Here is a 15,981-nt window from a genome sequence, read left to right as displayed (position 1 = left end):
CAGTTTCAAAGTTTTTGTGGCCTAAGCATCGTTCAATTAGTCTTTGGAAAGTTCCAGGGGCATTTCAAGGTCCAAAAGGCATGTAATTAAATTCAAATAGGCCCATAGGAGTAGTGAATGCTATTTTTTCACAGTCTTCTGGGGCTATAGGTACCTGCCAGTACCCACTGGTTAAGTCCAGGGTAGAGAAGTAAGCTGAGGAGCCTAATGCTGTCAGAGACTCCTCGATTCTTGGTAAAGGATAGGCATCCTTGTGGGTGATTTGATTAATTTTCCTATAGTCCATGCAGAATCGAATGTTACCATCTTTCTTTCGGACAAGGACTAGAGGTTCCAGCCCATGGACTATGGGTGTCTTGGATGATGTTTGAATCTTTCATTTCTTGGATCATCTGTTTCACAGATTGGTACATTGTCGGTGGTATAGGCCAGTACCTTTCCTTGATTGGAGGATGTGAACCGGTAGAGATGGTGTGCTTGATTACACTGACTTCACCATAATCCGTAGGGTGTTTACTGAAGGCCTAATGATGTTCTTGCACAACTTTTAAGACTCCTTCAATTTGGTCCTCAGATGTAGAGGTATCGCCCACATTGAGTTCTTTCCACCATAATGTATCTGAAATATGGTTTTGTGGATTTAGCTTCTGAGCAGACTGTTCAGTGGTAGCTGCAGGTACACTGATAACATCTTGGAAAGTGACTTGCAGTAGTTGAGCCACAGGGCAGGGGTTGGTCAAAGTTGTACTGTTATCACTTAAATTCAGAAGACGAATAGGCACTTTACTTTGAGATACAGTCACTAGGCTCCTTGCAGCTCGGACTAAAGGATGGTCTTCTAGGGTGATGGGTTCTACCAGGGCCTGGAAGTCTTGGCCTTGGATTCCAAGAGCAGCTCGGCACCACAGGAGTGTTTCGGTATTTGGTTTAAGGATTACTGGTTGGTTACCTCGGATACGGGCACAGCAAATCTCTCCTTTCTCATTGGCAAATTTCTGTTGCGCACTTAACACACGGACAGTCTGTTGTATCACCTTTTTGGAGGCAGGTGCGGCGGTAGGCATAGATTTGTGCAAAGCTTCAAGCATTTCAGTATAACAGTTCCTAAGGACGTTCATCCCTAGGACTACCGGAGGGTTGTTGTCTCCCCTGACCTGCACAACAATGATACCTTGCCGGGGTAGTGTAGTTCCTCCCACTAGGAAAGTTGGCTCCCAGTAACCATGCACTGGCATGGGTTTGCCGTTACTGGCTATAAGACTCAGCCAGGATTCTGGTGGTTGTGTTAACTGTTCCTGATCCCAGTATTTTTCAAATGCCGTCTGTTGAATGGTTGTGACTTGGGACACGGTATCTAATAAAGCAACAAAGGGAACACCATTTATTTGAGGAACCACTTCTGGACGAGATCGTACATATCTGGGCATCCAGCGGGGATCCTACTGGTTCATCTCTCGAGGGACGGTCCTTGACCTCGAGGGTTGCCCTTTTTAACTGCCAGCACATCATCTCTGTATGGCCTGGCTTGTGACAGTATGTGCAAGTGAGTCGTCTCCGAGCATTGAAGCGGTTAGACGGGCGTCCACTAGAGTTTCTGGGAGATGTCTCTCTATAATCAGGAGGGAAAAGTTCTCTTCGTATGGGTGTCTCATCCTCCAATACTAAGGGTTTCTCCCACTGTTCTAGTTTCTTACATACTTTCTCCAGACTTTTGGTCAGGAAGTTGACTTGCTCTGTCAAGGCGGCAACTGCATCAGGAGCCGGGGCTGGAGTTGCTTGACTGACTATAGAGTAACATTTTGGAGATGCAACTGGCGTATCCATAGATATTTCGGCAGGCCTAGTAGGCTTCGATGGTGTATTTGTCCCCACAATACCGATGGCTAACTCTTTGAAGTCTAGGAAAGTGGAACTTGGATGCTAAGCCGCTAACATCCTTAACTGACTCTTTAAGGCTTCGATACTAACACCTTCAATGAATTGCTCCTTAAGCGTCTTGTGCTCATTTTCTGCTTCATGGGGGTCTACCTGTACCACAGCTCTGAGGGCTTCCTGTAATGACAATGCAAAGTCTCTGACTGACTCACCAGATTGCTGTTTCTTGCTGAAGAACCTCATCTTGACCTCTGACACATTCTTGGGTTCAAAGGTGGTGCAGAGCCGTTCAAATATCTGCTCCAGTGTTTTCCTCTCTGAGCTCGGCCAGGACTTCACCTCTCTGAGGGCAGCTCCTTGCAACCGCGCAAGAAGAATTTCCATTTGCTGCTCTACTGTTACAGGATACAACCTGAATATAGCAAGGGCGGTGCGAAATTTTGCATACAGGGCCGGCCTTCCCGGATCACTACTATGAAGGTATGGTGGGCCGTCCAAGTTATTTTGCATATAGGGGTGGCACTCTATTTTCCAGCCGTACAGGGTGTTTTGCAGAGCGATAGCGCCAAAAATCAGACAAGAAGGCCTTCGGCGGCCATTTTCAGGTTGAGTTCAAGGTCAAAGTCAATTCAAGCGCAGCAAGCAGTTCTAGTGACACAATAATCTACGATTTTCTCAATTTCAACAGTGCGATTTTAAAGCAGTCAATTTGCCCAGTATATCCTTGCAAGTTTAAGCAGTTTAAACAGTTCTTTAGCCCAATAAAAACAGTCAAACAATTGGGGCTCATTCACATAAGGCCCAGAGGATATTGATCCTGTTCGTGACGCCAATTTTTATGCAACGTGCCAGTCCGCAGGGGTAGAACACGTGAGGTTCACGGTGGGCCGTAATGTACAAACAGTTTATCGGTTACTCACGGTTTAGCAGTCGCCCTCCCCACAGCAGTGCAGTGAAGGGGAGAACAGCACTGGATTCTTCGGGGCACACTCTATTACAGGGGACACTGGCCAGGTGGTGATCGAGGTGCCCTTGATGGTGGATGGTTGCTGAGTGCTTGTGCAGCTGGGCCCCTGGTTTAAATAATGTCGTGACACCAGCACCTTGATGGTGCGAAATGTTGAGAGTGATAGCATTATGGAGTTAGAAGAATGAGGCAGGTTTGAATCGAACGGTAAACTTTACTATAACCAGGTTCTTGATAACAGTTTACATCCAGCAATAAAGCAGTCTCTGATACAGATGCAGGTAGGTTGAGATGAATCCCAGTAACAGGCTGTGCTGATGATACTGATGATACTGTGTCAGGCTAGGGCGGTAAGTTATGTACTCACTGATATTCAGTTTCTTATTCTGGTTCTGTTTCTCCAGCTCTTTAATGGTGAGGCTGCCCCAAGCTAGTAAGTCATTCACCTTGAATCCAAAAGTCCTTGAAGCCTGAATAAATGGCTTTTGTCCTTTGTATTTATCTCCACTCCGTTTCTCTTGAATTAGCTTGCATCTAACACAGCTTCAGCTGCGCTCTCACTCCTTCACTTCCCACTTCTCTTCTCAACTGACTTAACTCCCTAACTAGGCCTGAACTGCACTATTTATACTGTGGTGCTACCCCCATCTAGTGGTGGATCTATGTAGTGCGCCTGACAGCCTGGTAAATAGGAATATCACAGGATAACACAATACAGCATGATATTACAGATGATAACAAAAATCTTTTGCAGTTCCCACATAAGCTAGTGGGACGCTGCAATTATGCACACCTATGCCCTGTGTACTGGAGATTAAAGGTAAGAGGTGTATTACTGGGGTATTATATACTCCTCACACTTTCTATACCCCGGGTACTTCAGGGTTTAGCGGGTTTGGTATCTTTCTACTCGAGCGTGCCCCGGCCGGTGGCGTTGGTCCGTACTAGTGAATTGAAAGCAAACAATTCTATTTCAGCACCTAAACCCATCGGTAACCACAACGAAGTAACAACAAATAAAAGAGGAGAGTGAGGAGGGGGCTTTGGGGCAGAAAATGTATAATCAAAGTCAACATATATTAACAAAGGGGAAAAAATTTGATCCTCAAAAAGGGTTTAAAGTTTACCCCAACCACCTTTTTTAATAAATTCGAGGCATTTATAGGAGTGAGAAAATTTACGAGAAGGTTGGCTTTGAAAAATATGAAAAAAGATATAAAAGGATCAAGTAGAGGAATGGAAAAGGAAGATAATATTGAACCTGGGAACAGTTATAAACATACTGACCTAAGACCCAAGTCTAAATATCACCCATTACAGGGATATTCTACAACCTTCAATACCTTTATGAACCAAGTAACTAACGGTATAAGGAAAATAAAAAATAATCCCAAATATTTGAGTAATATCACTAAGATGGAAAAAGAAGCCATTATTTCTATGCAAGAAAATAATAAAATCATTATCCGCCCAGCTGATAAGGTCAGAGGTATAGTCATAATGAATGGGGAAGATTATGACAAAGAGGAGCAAAATATATTAGGAGATGAGAAAACATATAAACAGCTAAAGAGGAATCCCACAGAAGGTTTAAAAAAAGAATTAAAAGAGCTAGTTCTAAAAGGTGGAGGCAAGGGATCTTACATAAAAACAAGGCAGCATTTATTGAGATTAAACATCCCAAAATACACAAAAACATCCAGTATTCCCCAGGAAGACCTATAGTGTCTGGAACAGACTGCCTAACTAGTTCCCTCTCAGAATATGTTGATCGGTATCTACAACCTTCTGCCCAATCCCTTCCTACATACTTAAAAGATACCAAACATACGCTGCAATTTTTGAGCAATATAAAATGGAATTCGGAGTGCGTAATGGGTACACTAGATGTAAAGTCATTATATATGTTATTGAAAATAAAAAGGGATGCGAGGCGGCCCAATTCTGATACCAAAAGCCCAGATTACACAGAGCACATAGAGGAATGTATGCTGTTTATTTTACAGAGGGATTATTTTATTTATAAAGAAGATTTTTATCTCCAGACGTGGGGTACCGCGATGGGGGCGAGTTTTACACCAGGGTTTGCCAATCTATCTGTAGGGTGGTGTGAGCATAGTTTTATACACCCCAATGGCAGGGCTCCGGGCGGGCCCCATCCTATGGCGGCGTTTAACTGATGAGGTGCTTTTTATATGGGAGGGGGTGAAGAGACACTGTTGGAGTTTTTTAAAGTGATAAATAAAAATTATTTTTATTTAGAATTAACACCGAATTATAGTATGAAAGAAATTAATTTTTGACTATTTATACTGAAGGGGACAAAATTTGCACTAAAACATTTAATAAACCAACGGATGCTAATAGCTTTATCTCCAAAGAGAGCTGCCATTTACCACGATGGCTTGAAAATATACCAAGAAGCCAGATTTTACACATTAAGAGGAACTGCACTGAATATAAAAAAGAAGCGGAATGCATGCAGAATTTTTTTTAATCTAAGGGGTACATCAAAGAAAAATTAATAGAGCAAAAAATTAAAATAGGGCAATTAAATAGACAAACCCTGTTGGAAGATACCGTAAATAAGAAAGTATATGAACCACAAAAAATAAGAGAAGTAATAATTCCACCCATGATTATACCGTACAATGGCCAAACTAAACAGTTCAGAAAGGTAGTGAGTAGATATTGGGGTATTTTAAAAGAGGATAAGGTGATTGGAGATTGTATTGGAGATATCCCAAGGTTTGTCTATCGAAAAGCAAGAAATGTCGGGAATATGGCGGCATCCACAAGAGAATGTGCGGCAATAGGCAATAGAATGGTGGAAAATAAAGACTTACCAAAAGGCTTTGACCCATGTAAAAGATGTTTGGGGTGTAAAAAATCCCCCAAAAATATGAAACAAGTTCAGATAGAGAATAGAGATGGTTTATATAAATATGACATTAGGGAACATATAACATATAATAGTCGGGGGGTAATATACGCAATTACATGTCCCTGTGATAAGATCTATATTGGCCGTAGGAAGAGGCACCTAAAGAAGAGAACGGGAGAACATGTATACAACATTCAAAGAAGATTTGAGGGGCCTCCATTATCGAGGCACTGAAGGGTCAAATTTTAATGGGTGGGAAATAGTTAAGATAGATGAACGGAAGGGGGAGGGGGGTGATTATATTAAAAGCATGTCAAGAACAGAAACAAGGTGGATTCTTTATATGAACACACTGGTACCGATGGGTTTAAATGCTGAAATAGAATTGTTTGATTTTGAATAATGGGGGGAAATTAGAAAGTAGAATGAAAAGAATAGCGTTGCTGTAAGCAAGATGCGGTACATTAAGGGTTAAAACATGAAAATCGAGCAGGTATATAAGAGTGGTATCTACAAGCGCCAGATTGATTCCCTGACATTGTCCGAAACGCGTTGTGAGTTTGGCACTCGTAACGATCCGTAGCTCGTATAGTCACGTCACTAGGTCGCTCCACGTGAGCGCGAGCCTTCAATTCACTAGTACGGAGCAACGCCACCGGCCGGGGCGCGCTCGAGTAGAAAGATACCAAACCCGCTAAACCCTGAAGTCAAGCCTGCAACAGAGGAAAAGCAGAGACCACGGAGGAAGGTTCAATAGCAAGGTAATCGTGGTCTATATATTGGCCCGCACCTGTGGTCCTTCTCAAGCAGGGGAACCAGGGAGGATAGCGGGAAGGTAGTGCGCGGTATCCTGAATAGAGTTGTTTTACAGGGAGGCACTTTTAGCAGCAGGTGTTGCGGTACTGCAGCACAAAGTAATAGGGAGTATCAGCGCCAGTGGACTATTGAAATTACAACTGATATTATACACTCTTCACACTTTTTATACCCCGTGTACTGAAGATTATAGGTAGGAGGGGTATTAATGGGGTATTATACTCTCCTCACACCTTCCATACCCCGTGTACTGGAGATTACAGGTAAGAGGGGTATTACTGGGGTATTATACCCACCTCACACCTTCTATACTCCGTGTACCATAGATTACAGGTAAGAGGAGTATTAATGGGGTATTATACTCTCCTCACACCTTCTATACCCCATGTATTGGAGATTACAGGTAAGAGGGGTATTACTGGGGTATTATACCCACCTCACACCTTTCATACTCCGGATATTACAGGTAGTTGGGGTATTACTGGGGTATATTTTATATAACATGGACGTGTTTGTCTCCTTACAGTCTCCCGATCCTCTGATGAGATTTTACTTGCTTCGGTGCTTCCTGTGTTCGGGGTTAAGCTCGTTTTGGTCCTGTCTCTGGTCAGTGATTTTCTTCCTTTTTGACTTGTTTTCAAAGTGGCTCCTTTCTCCACAGATCTGCTCCTTGCTGTTGGTTTCCTCAGTCCGAGGTCTTCTTCTTCTGATTGTCCACTGTCTGATGTATCTACCCTGTGCCAGTCACTACTCTGATATCTGCACCATGTGCCAGTCACTACTCCGATGTCTGCACCCCGTGCCAGTCACTACTCCGATATCTGCACCATGTGCCAGTCACTACTCCGATTTCTGCACCATGTGCTAGTCACTACTCCGATGTCTGCACCCTGTGCCAGTCACTACTCCGATATCTGCACCATGTGCCAGTCACTACTCCGATGTCTGCACCCCGTGCCAGTCACTACTCCGATATCTGCACCATGTGCCAGTCACTACTCCGATATCTGCACCATGTGCCAGTCACTACTCCGATGTCTGCACCCCGTGCCAGTCACTACTCCGATATCTGCACCATGTGCCAGTCACTACTCTGATGTCTGCACCCTGTGCCAGTCACTACTCCGATGTCTGCACCCTGTGCCAGTTACTAATCCGATGTCTGCACCCTGTGCCAGTCACTACTCCGATGTCTGCACCCCGTGCCAGTCACTACTCCGATGTCTGCACCCTGTGCCAGTCACTACTCCGATATCTGCACCCTGTGCCAGTCACTACTCCGATGTCTGCACCATGTGCCAGTCACTACTCCGATATCTGCACCCTGTGCCAGTCACTACTCCGATGTCTGCACCATGTGCCAGTCACTACTCTGATATCTGCACCATGTGCCAGTCACTACTCCGATGTCTGCACCCTGTGCCAGTCACTACTCTGATATCTGCACCATGTGCCAGTCACTACTCTGATATCTGCACCCTGTGCCAGTCACTACTCTGATATCTGCACCATGTGCCAGTCACTACTCCAATGTCTGCACCCTGTGCCAGTCACTACTCCGATATCTGCACCATGTGCCAGTCACTACTCCAATGTCTGCACCCTGTGCCAGTCACTACTCCGATATCTGCACCATGTGCCAGTCACTACTCCGATGTCTGCACCCCGTGCCAGTCACTACTCCGATATCTGCACCATGTGCCAGTCACTACTCTGATGTCTGCACCCTGTGCCAGTCACTACTCCGATGTCTGCACCCTGTGCCAGTTACTAATCCGATGTCTGCACCCTGTGCCAGTCACTACTCCGATGTCTGCACCCCGTGCCAGTCACTACTCCGATGTCTGCACCCTGTGCCAGTCACTACTCCGATATCTGCAACCTGTGCCAGTCACTACTCCGATGTCTGCACCATGTGCCAGTCACTACTCCGATATCTGCACCCTGTGCCAGTCACTACTCCGATGTCTGCACCATGTGCCAGTCACTACTCTGATATCTGCACCATGTGCCAGTCACTACTCCGATGTCTGCACCCTGTGCCAGTCACTACTCTGATATCTGCACCATGTGCCAGTCACTACTCTGATATCTGCACCCTGTGCCAGTCACTACTCTGATATCTGCACCATGTGCCAGTCACTACTCCAATGTCTGCACCCTGTGCCAGTCACTACTCCGATATCTGCACCATGTGCCAGTCACTACTCCAATGTCTGCACCCTGTGCCAGTCACTACTCCGATGTCTGCACCATGTGCCAGTCACTACTCTGATATCTGCACCATGTGCCAGTCACTACTCCGATGTCTGCACCCTGTGCCAGTCACTACTCTGATATCTGCACCATGTGCCAGTCACTACTCCAATGTCTGCACCCTGTGCCAGTCACTACTCCGATGTCTGCACCATGTGCCAGTTACTAATCCGATGTCTGCACCCTGTGCCAGTCACTACTCCGATGTCTGCACCCTGTGCCAGTCCCTACTCCGATGTCTGCACCCTGTGCCAGTCACTACTCCGATGTCTGCACCCTGTGCCAGTCACTACTCCGATGTCTGCACCCTGTGCCAGTCACTACTCCGATATCTGCACCCTGTGCCAGTCACTACCCTGGTGTCTGCACCCTGTGCCAGTTACTACTCCGATATCTGCACCCTGTGCCAGTCACTACTCCGATGTCTGCACCCTGTGCCAGTTACTACTCCGATATCTGCACCCTGTGCCAGTCACTACTCCGATATCTGCACCATGTGCAAGTCACTACTCCGATGTCTGCACCATGTGCCAGTTACTACTCCGATGTCTGCACCCTGTGCCAGTCACTACTCCGATATCTGCACCATGTGCCAGTCACTACTCCGATATCTGCACCCTGTGCCAGTCACTACTCCGGTGTCTGCACCCTGTGCCATTCACTACTGCGATGTCTTCACCCTGTGCCTGTCACTACTCCGATGTCCACAGTGCCCCCATAACAGTGACATCCACAGTGACCCCATAACAGTGACATTCACAGTGCCCAATAACAGTGACATCCACAGTGCCCCCATAGCAATGACATCCATAGTGCCCCATAACAGTGACATCCACAGTGCCCCCATAAAAGTGACATACACTGTGCCCCCATAATAGTAACATCTACAGTGCCCCCATGACAGTGACATCCACAGCTCCCCCATAACAGTGACATCCACAGCTCCCCCATAACAGTGTCATCCATAGTGCCCCCATAACAGTGACATCCACAGTGCCCCCATTACAGTGACATCCACAGTGCCCCATAGCAGTGACATCCACAGTGCCCCCATAGCAGTGACATCCACAGTGCCCCCATAACAGTGACATCCACAGTGTCCCCATAACAGTGACATATACAGTGTCCCCATAACAGTGACATCCACAGTGCCCCATAACAGTTACATCCACAGTGCCCCCATAACAGTGACATCCACAGTGTCCCCATAACATTGACATCCACAGTGCCCCATTACAGTGACATCCACAGTGCCCCCATAACAGTGACATCCACACTGCCCCCATAACAGTGACATCCACAGCGCCCCCATAACAGTGACATCCACAGTGCCCAATAACAGTGACATCCACAGTGCCCCCATAACAGTGACATCCACAGTGCCCCCATAACAGTGACATCCTCAGTGCCCCCATAACAGTGACATCCACAGTGCCCCACAACAGTGACATCCACAGTGCCCCATAACAGTGACATCCACAGTGCCCCATAACAGTGACATCCACAGTGCCCAATAACAGTGACATCCACAGTGCCCCCATAACAGTGACATCCACAGTGCCCCCATAACAGTGACATCCACAGTGCCCCCATAACAGTGACATCCACAGTGCCCCCATAACAGTGACATCCACAGCGCCCCCATAACAGTGACATCCACAGCGCCCCCATAACAGTGACATCCACAGTGCCCCCATAGCAATGACATCCATAGTGCCCCATAACAGTGTCATCCACAGTGCCCAATAACAATGACATCCACAGTGCCCCCATAACAGTGACATCCACAGTGCCCTCATAAAAGTGACATCCACAGTGCCCAATAACAGTGACATCCACAGTGCCCCCATAACAGTGACATCCACAGTGCCCCCATAAAAGTGACATCCACAGTGCCCCCATAACAGTGACATTCACTGTGCCCCCATAATAGTAACATCTACAGTGCCCCCATGACAGTGACATCCACAGTGCCCCTATAACAGTGACATCCACAGCTCCCCCATAACAGTGACATCCACAGCTTCCCCATAACAGTGACATCCACAGTGCCCCCATTACAGTGACATCCACAGTGCCCCCATAGCAGTGACATCCACAGTGCCCCCATAGCAGTGACATCCACAGTGCCCCCTTAACAGTGACATCCACAGTGCCCCCATAACAGTGACATCTACAGTGCCCCCATAACAGTGACATCCACAGTGTCCCCATAACAGTGACATCCACTGTATCCCCATAACAGTGACATCCACTGTGTCCCCATAACAGTGACATCCACAGTGCCCCATAACAGTGACATCCACAGTGCCCCCATAACAGTGACATCCACACTGCCCCCATAACAGTGACATCCACAGCGCCCCCATAACAATGACATCCACAGTGCCCAATAACAGTGACATCCACAGTGCCCTCATATCAGTGACCTCCACAGTGCCCCATAACAGTGACATCCACAGTGCCCCCATAACAGTGACATCCACAGTGCCCCCATAACAGTGACATCCACAGTGCCCCCATAACAGTGACATCCACAGTGCCCCCACAACAGTGACATCCACAGTGCCCCATAACAGTGACATCCACAGTGCCCAATAACAGTGACATCCACAGTGCCCCCATAACAGTGACATCCACAGTGCCCCCATAACAGTGACATCCACAGTGCCCCCATAACAGTGACATCCACAGTGCCCCCATAACAGTGACATCCACAGTGCCCCCATAACAGTGACATCCACAGTGCCCCCATAACAGTGACATCCACAGTGCCCCCATAACAGTGACATCCACAGTGCCCCCATAACAGTGACATCCACACTGCCCCCATAACAGTGACATCCACAGCGCCCCCATAACAATGACATCCACAGTGCCCAATAACAGTGACATCCACAGTGCCCCCATAACAGTGATATCCACAGTGCCCCCATAACAGTGACATTCACAGTGCCCCCATAACAGTGACATCCACAGTGCCCCCATAACAGTGATATCCACAGTGCCCCCATAACAGTGATATCCACAGTGCCCCCATAACAGTGACATTCACAGCGCCCCCATAACAGTGACATCCACAGCGCCCCCACAACAGTGACATCCACAGTGCCCCATAACAGTGACATCCACAGTGCCCAATAACAGTGACATCCACAGTGCCCCCATAACAGTGACATCCACAGTGCCCCCATAACAGTGACATCCACAGTGCCCCCATAACAGTGACATCCACAGTGCCCCCATAACAGTGACATCCACAGTGCCCCCATAACAGTGACATCCACAGTGCCCCCATAACAGTGACATCCACAGTGCCCCCATAACAGTGACATCCACAGTGCTCCCATAACTGTGACATCCACAGTGCCCCCATAACAGTGACATCTGCAGTGCCCCCATAACAGTGACATCCACAGCGCCCCCATAACAGTGATAGAGACAGGCAGAGACAGGTGTGTAATAAAGGGGCCACCTGTATCTGGATGGTGACAATGAAACTGTGGGAGATGCTTGTTCTTGTCGGTGGAGCAAACAATCCTCTCTGCTGGTGTCTGTCTGATCTGGCCAGAGCCTGTGTCCACCATATGTGTCCTCATGTAACCACTGCTCCTAAGATCTCCTAAATGCAAGTTAGAACAGTCTAGATCGCGGCAATTCATTTAAAACAACCATCCTGCTCCTCTCAGTCCAGTGATGTGCCCCCTCTCAAAGTCTGTCAGCTAGACAAAATGTCTAGCAGTCAACGATTTCTCACCAAGACGTGCACTACCCAAAAGTGGCCTCTGAGATCCTTTTTATAGAGCAGCAGGGGAAGCACTTTTATGCCCTCTTGTAGCAGGACCCAGTGTCTAAGCAGCAATCCGACATTTCTATCTGGGTGTGGTATTTGTTTTTGTCAATGAGTGTGTTTTATAAGCTTTGCACCTTTTAGCCTAAAACGTTGATATGTTTAGTCCTTGTCTGCACTAAGAATCCATAGCCTTTTATACAGTGTTTTACCTGTTTGATGCCTGAGAGCAGTGTGTGCCTTTGTGTACTTGTGTGTTAGCAGAGTGGCATCTTGTTGGCCGTAATGACAGGTGGTTGCAGCTGTAGCGTGGGGTGTGTGGACTGTGTTTTCAGTACGATTTATACTCCATTTGCAGTCTTCTCCTTGGTCTAGATCTTCCTCCAACTTTCTGTGGGTTCCTCAACAACGTTTCTCCTTTACCTCTTCTATGCAGTGATTTCATGTTTCTTCTGTTTCAGTTTCTCGTTTGTTGTTATGTCAAGAATTTGAGCTGATGGCCATAAATGATGTGACAAATGGAGAAGGCACGGAGGAGATCATGTCTCCTGGACGTCCAGCTGCCGGGTCACCGCTTCAAATATGATTGTGAAGTCATTTCTAAGGCTTGATCTGCTAAAATATGCCTTTATTAAAAGCTTCCGCAACTTGCACCCACAAAAAATGTGATTTATGAGATTATTATTACTACGATAGTTCTTCTCTCATACATCTTCTTTATATCTGAATGTTCTCCTGAACCATCTAGAAGGCCCACACATATAGGAGAACCCACCCAGATTCAGCAACAGAAAATACAAAGGACGCATTCACAGGAGATCATGCAAAAGAAGCGATAACCTGATCTCTGAGTTCTGTACACCATATACATGAACCCGGCTCCTCGAAGCCTCACGTTCCTGTATGAAAAGTCGATGATGCACATTTTAACCCATGGAAAGAGAGGACAGGGACTCTCATCCTCCTGTTGGGGTGTTTAGAGCCGCTGCAACACATTGATACCCGGAATGGACAGTTGAATCTAAGGCTCCTCAGGGCTGTCTTTCGCGCTTGCCTCTTTGATGGCCAACATTGCGGGAGCGCCCACAGGTACATGCTCAGTACTTTCCGTCCCTTCTGATATGCTGGGTAATAATGTGTTGAACATGTTGTAACACAGGAGCCTTGGATCTGTTCAACACAAGAAAAGATATAGCAGGGACTAAAGTAGGTCTCGTTGAATTTCTCTGGACCTGTAATACATATGCAGTGGCTGGGTTTGGGGTGGCTTCAACGCTACGCTGGGTCCCCAAAATATCGTTGAGGTGTCATCACATGTTGTTGCTCTCCAGAAGTGATGATAAGGTGTGGTAAACCCAAGTCTCAGTAGCAGTAACCAGTGAGCTTCTTTACTGGAGGAATTTAGGTGCAAAACAATACAGGCGAGGCATAGGGCTGTCTTCTCCGGTCTCCTCCCTAGGACCAGGCATAGGGCTGTCTTCTCCAGTCTCCTCCCTGGCAGAGGAAGGTTTGGTGCTGAGGAAAGACCTGAGCTAGCTGATCCTCTCTCTCTCTTCAGAAGGCTGGTACCCTGGTCCAAGGCTGGTGGTCTGTGGCAGAGTATCCCCCTCTCAGCGTCTTCTTCTGGTCACTCATGCAGTCTGGCAGAGTCTCTTTTTCTAAGAACCGATCCCTAACTGCAGAACACTAGGGGCTCTGACTGCTCTCCTTAGACACAGGGGTGGGGTGGAGAAGCTCAGCCCAAACAGAAACAATGTTACAATTTCTGTCCATCATAGACTTGTACAGAGCTTTAATGCAAATCTATTGGAATGATTAAGCAGTTTTTCTAGACATAAACAACAAAGCTAAACCAGACAGAAGGTCAGTTTGTCTGGTTTTTTTTCTCTCTCCAAATCTTTGCATAGATAGAAAGTTATAAAGCGTCTCATTATTACCTGGCTGTGTATTAACCCTTTGCACAGTGCAGTGCAGATATAGTGCAAATGAAAAGATATATTACAATAAACATATAAATGCAGTTCAACAAATTGAAAGAGTATTAGTGCACACAACAGCATAAATCACAGTGCAAGTTAACCCTTCAAAGTGCAATACAGTAGGAAGTTGATGGCTCTGCATAGTAGAAATTAGGGCAAAAGTCCATATTTCAAGGTTCCCTGGCTCCTGAGTACTACAGTTCTTACTTTCTCATGTTTTCAAATAAAAGAAAATCACATAATAGAAATTTCTGTGAAGGGTAGGATGAGATCTGCACACCCTCGGAAGGTGGGTGCTCATAGAAGACAATAGTCTATCCGATATGTAGGTAGATCTACGACACACCAAAATATTTTTTCAATGCTGTTTTAATCAATATTCATATTAACATCATTTTGTACATTTTTTGTCCAGATTATACAGTATAGTAATCTTAACAGGCCGTACAGGGTCCCAACGTTTCGGTCAATGGACGACCTTTTTCAAGTGATCTGTAAGGAATAGTAAATATGTGGGGTTGAGATTTACAAAATGATCAATTCATACACTTGTAAAAAAAATCCAGCATGTATAGTCCAATTCTACGTAATGCGTTCAATGGAGAATGTTACCTGATATCACCAAATCTATTCTGCTGCTCCAAGTCCATGAAGTATTGTAGTTCATACTTTATACTGCTATATAAGACAGTATGCGTGACAGCCAGTCTTACATGGGGAAGAGATCACCAAAAGGAAGTAACAGAAGTAAGAAAAGACACAAGTAAAATCAAACGAAGTCGGAATCAAATTAAAAATTACACTGACGATGATATAAAAAAACTTATCCAACATCAGCAATATTTCCGCATCTGGAATCATTTGTAGATCATAAATAGAGGAACAGTAAAACACCTGCGGCCCAGGTTTGTGTAGTGACATCTGGAGGCGGACGCCATGCTGGCTGTACTGCCTATATATAGAGAGGGCTAGAATGTATGTGCTAACGGGAGGTGACGTGAAAAAGAGGGTCGGAGGGTCGGGGAATATCACCCATGTTGTTTGGCAGACTAAGGAGAGTAGTCCAGACTAACGTATCTGTAATAAAGGAAATAACCGTTCAGATTCATGTAAAACAATCATTACACAGGAGTATTAAATATTTTTTTTTAAAAATCACATTCTCTGTTCAGTCCCTTAGGGGTCAATGTATCCAAACGATGTATCCAGAAAGATTCCATTCCTTGAAATGTGCAGGTATCGGTAGTAGCCACTGGTTGGTCCAAATCGTGGATTTATGCTTCCAAATCCTGTCTATGTGCTGGGTGGTCTCGCCAATGTAAATGAGGCCACACGGGCACTTGATAAGATATACAGTACCACATAGGTTGAGTCACATGTAAAGTATCCATTAATTGGCGTTGCTAGGGCTGGT

The 15,981-nt window shown here is 46.1% G+C and overlaps 1 long non-coding RNA gene across 1 annotated transcript in view; it reads left to right on the top strand.

Moving 5' to 3' along the window:
* The window catches only part of LOC120994353, a 50,316-nt gene extending 37,059 nt beyond the window's left edge, over nt 1–13,257 (top strand). The window contains exons 5-6 of the long non-coding RNA XR_005777399.1: nt 7,069–7,148; nt 13,050–13,257. This is a non-coding gene — a long non-coding RNA (uncharacterized LOC120994353). The remainder of the gene's footprint in view (nt 1–7,068; nt 7,149–13,049) is intronic.
* Nucleotides 13,258–15,981: the final 2,724 nt, after the last annotated feature.

The sequence above is a fragment of the Bufo bufo genome, chromosome 3, assembly GCF_905171765.1.
Source record: "Bufo bufo chromosome 3, aBufBuf1.1, whole genome shotgun sequence".
Lineage (NCBI taxonomy): Eukaryota > Metazoa > Chordata > Amphibia > Anura > Bufonidae > Bufo > Bufo bufo.
This window is presented reverse-complemented; position numbering and strand designations above follow the sequence as displayed.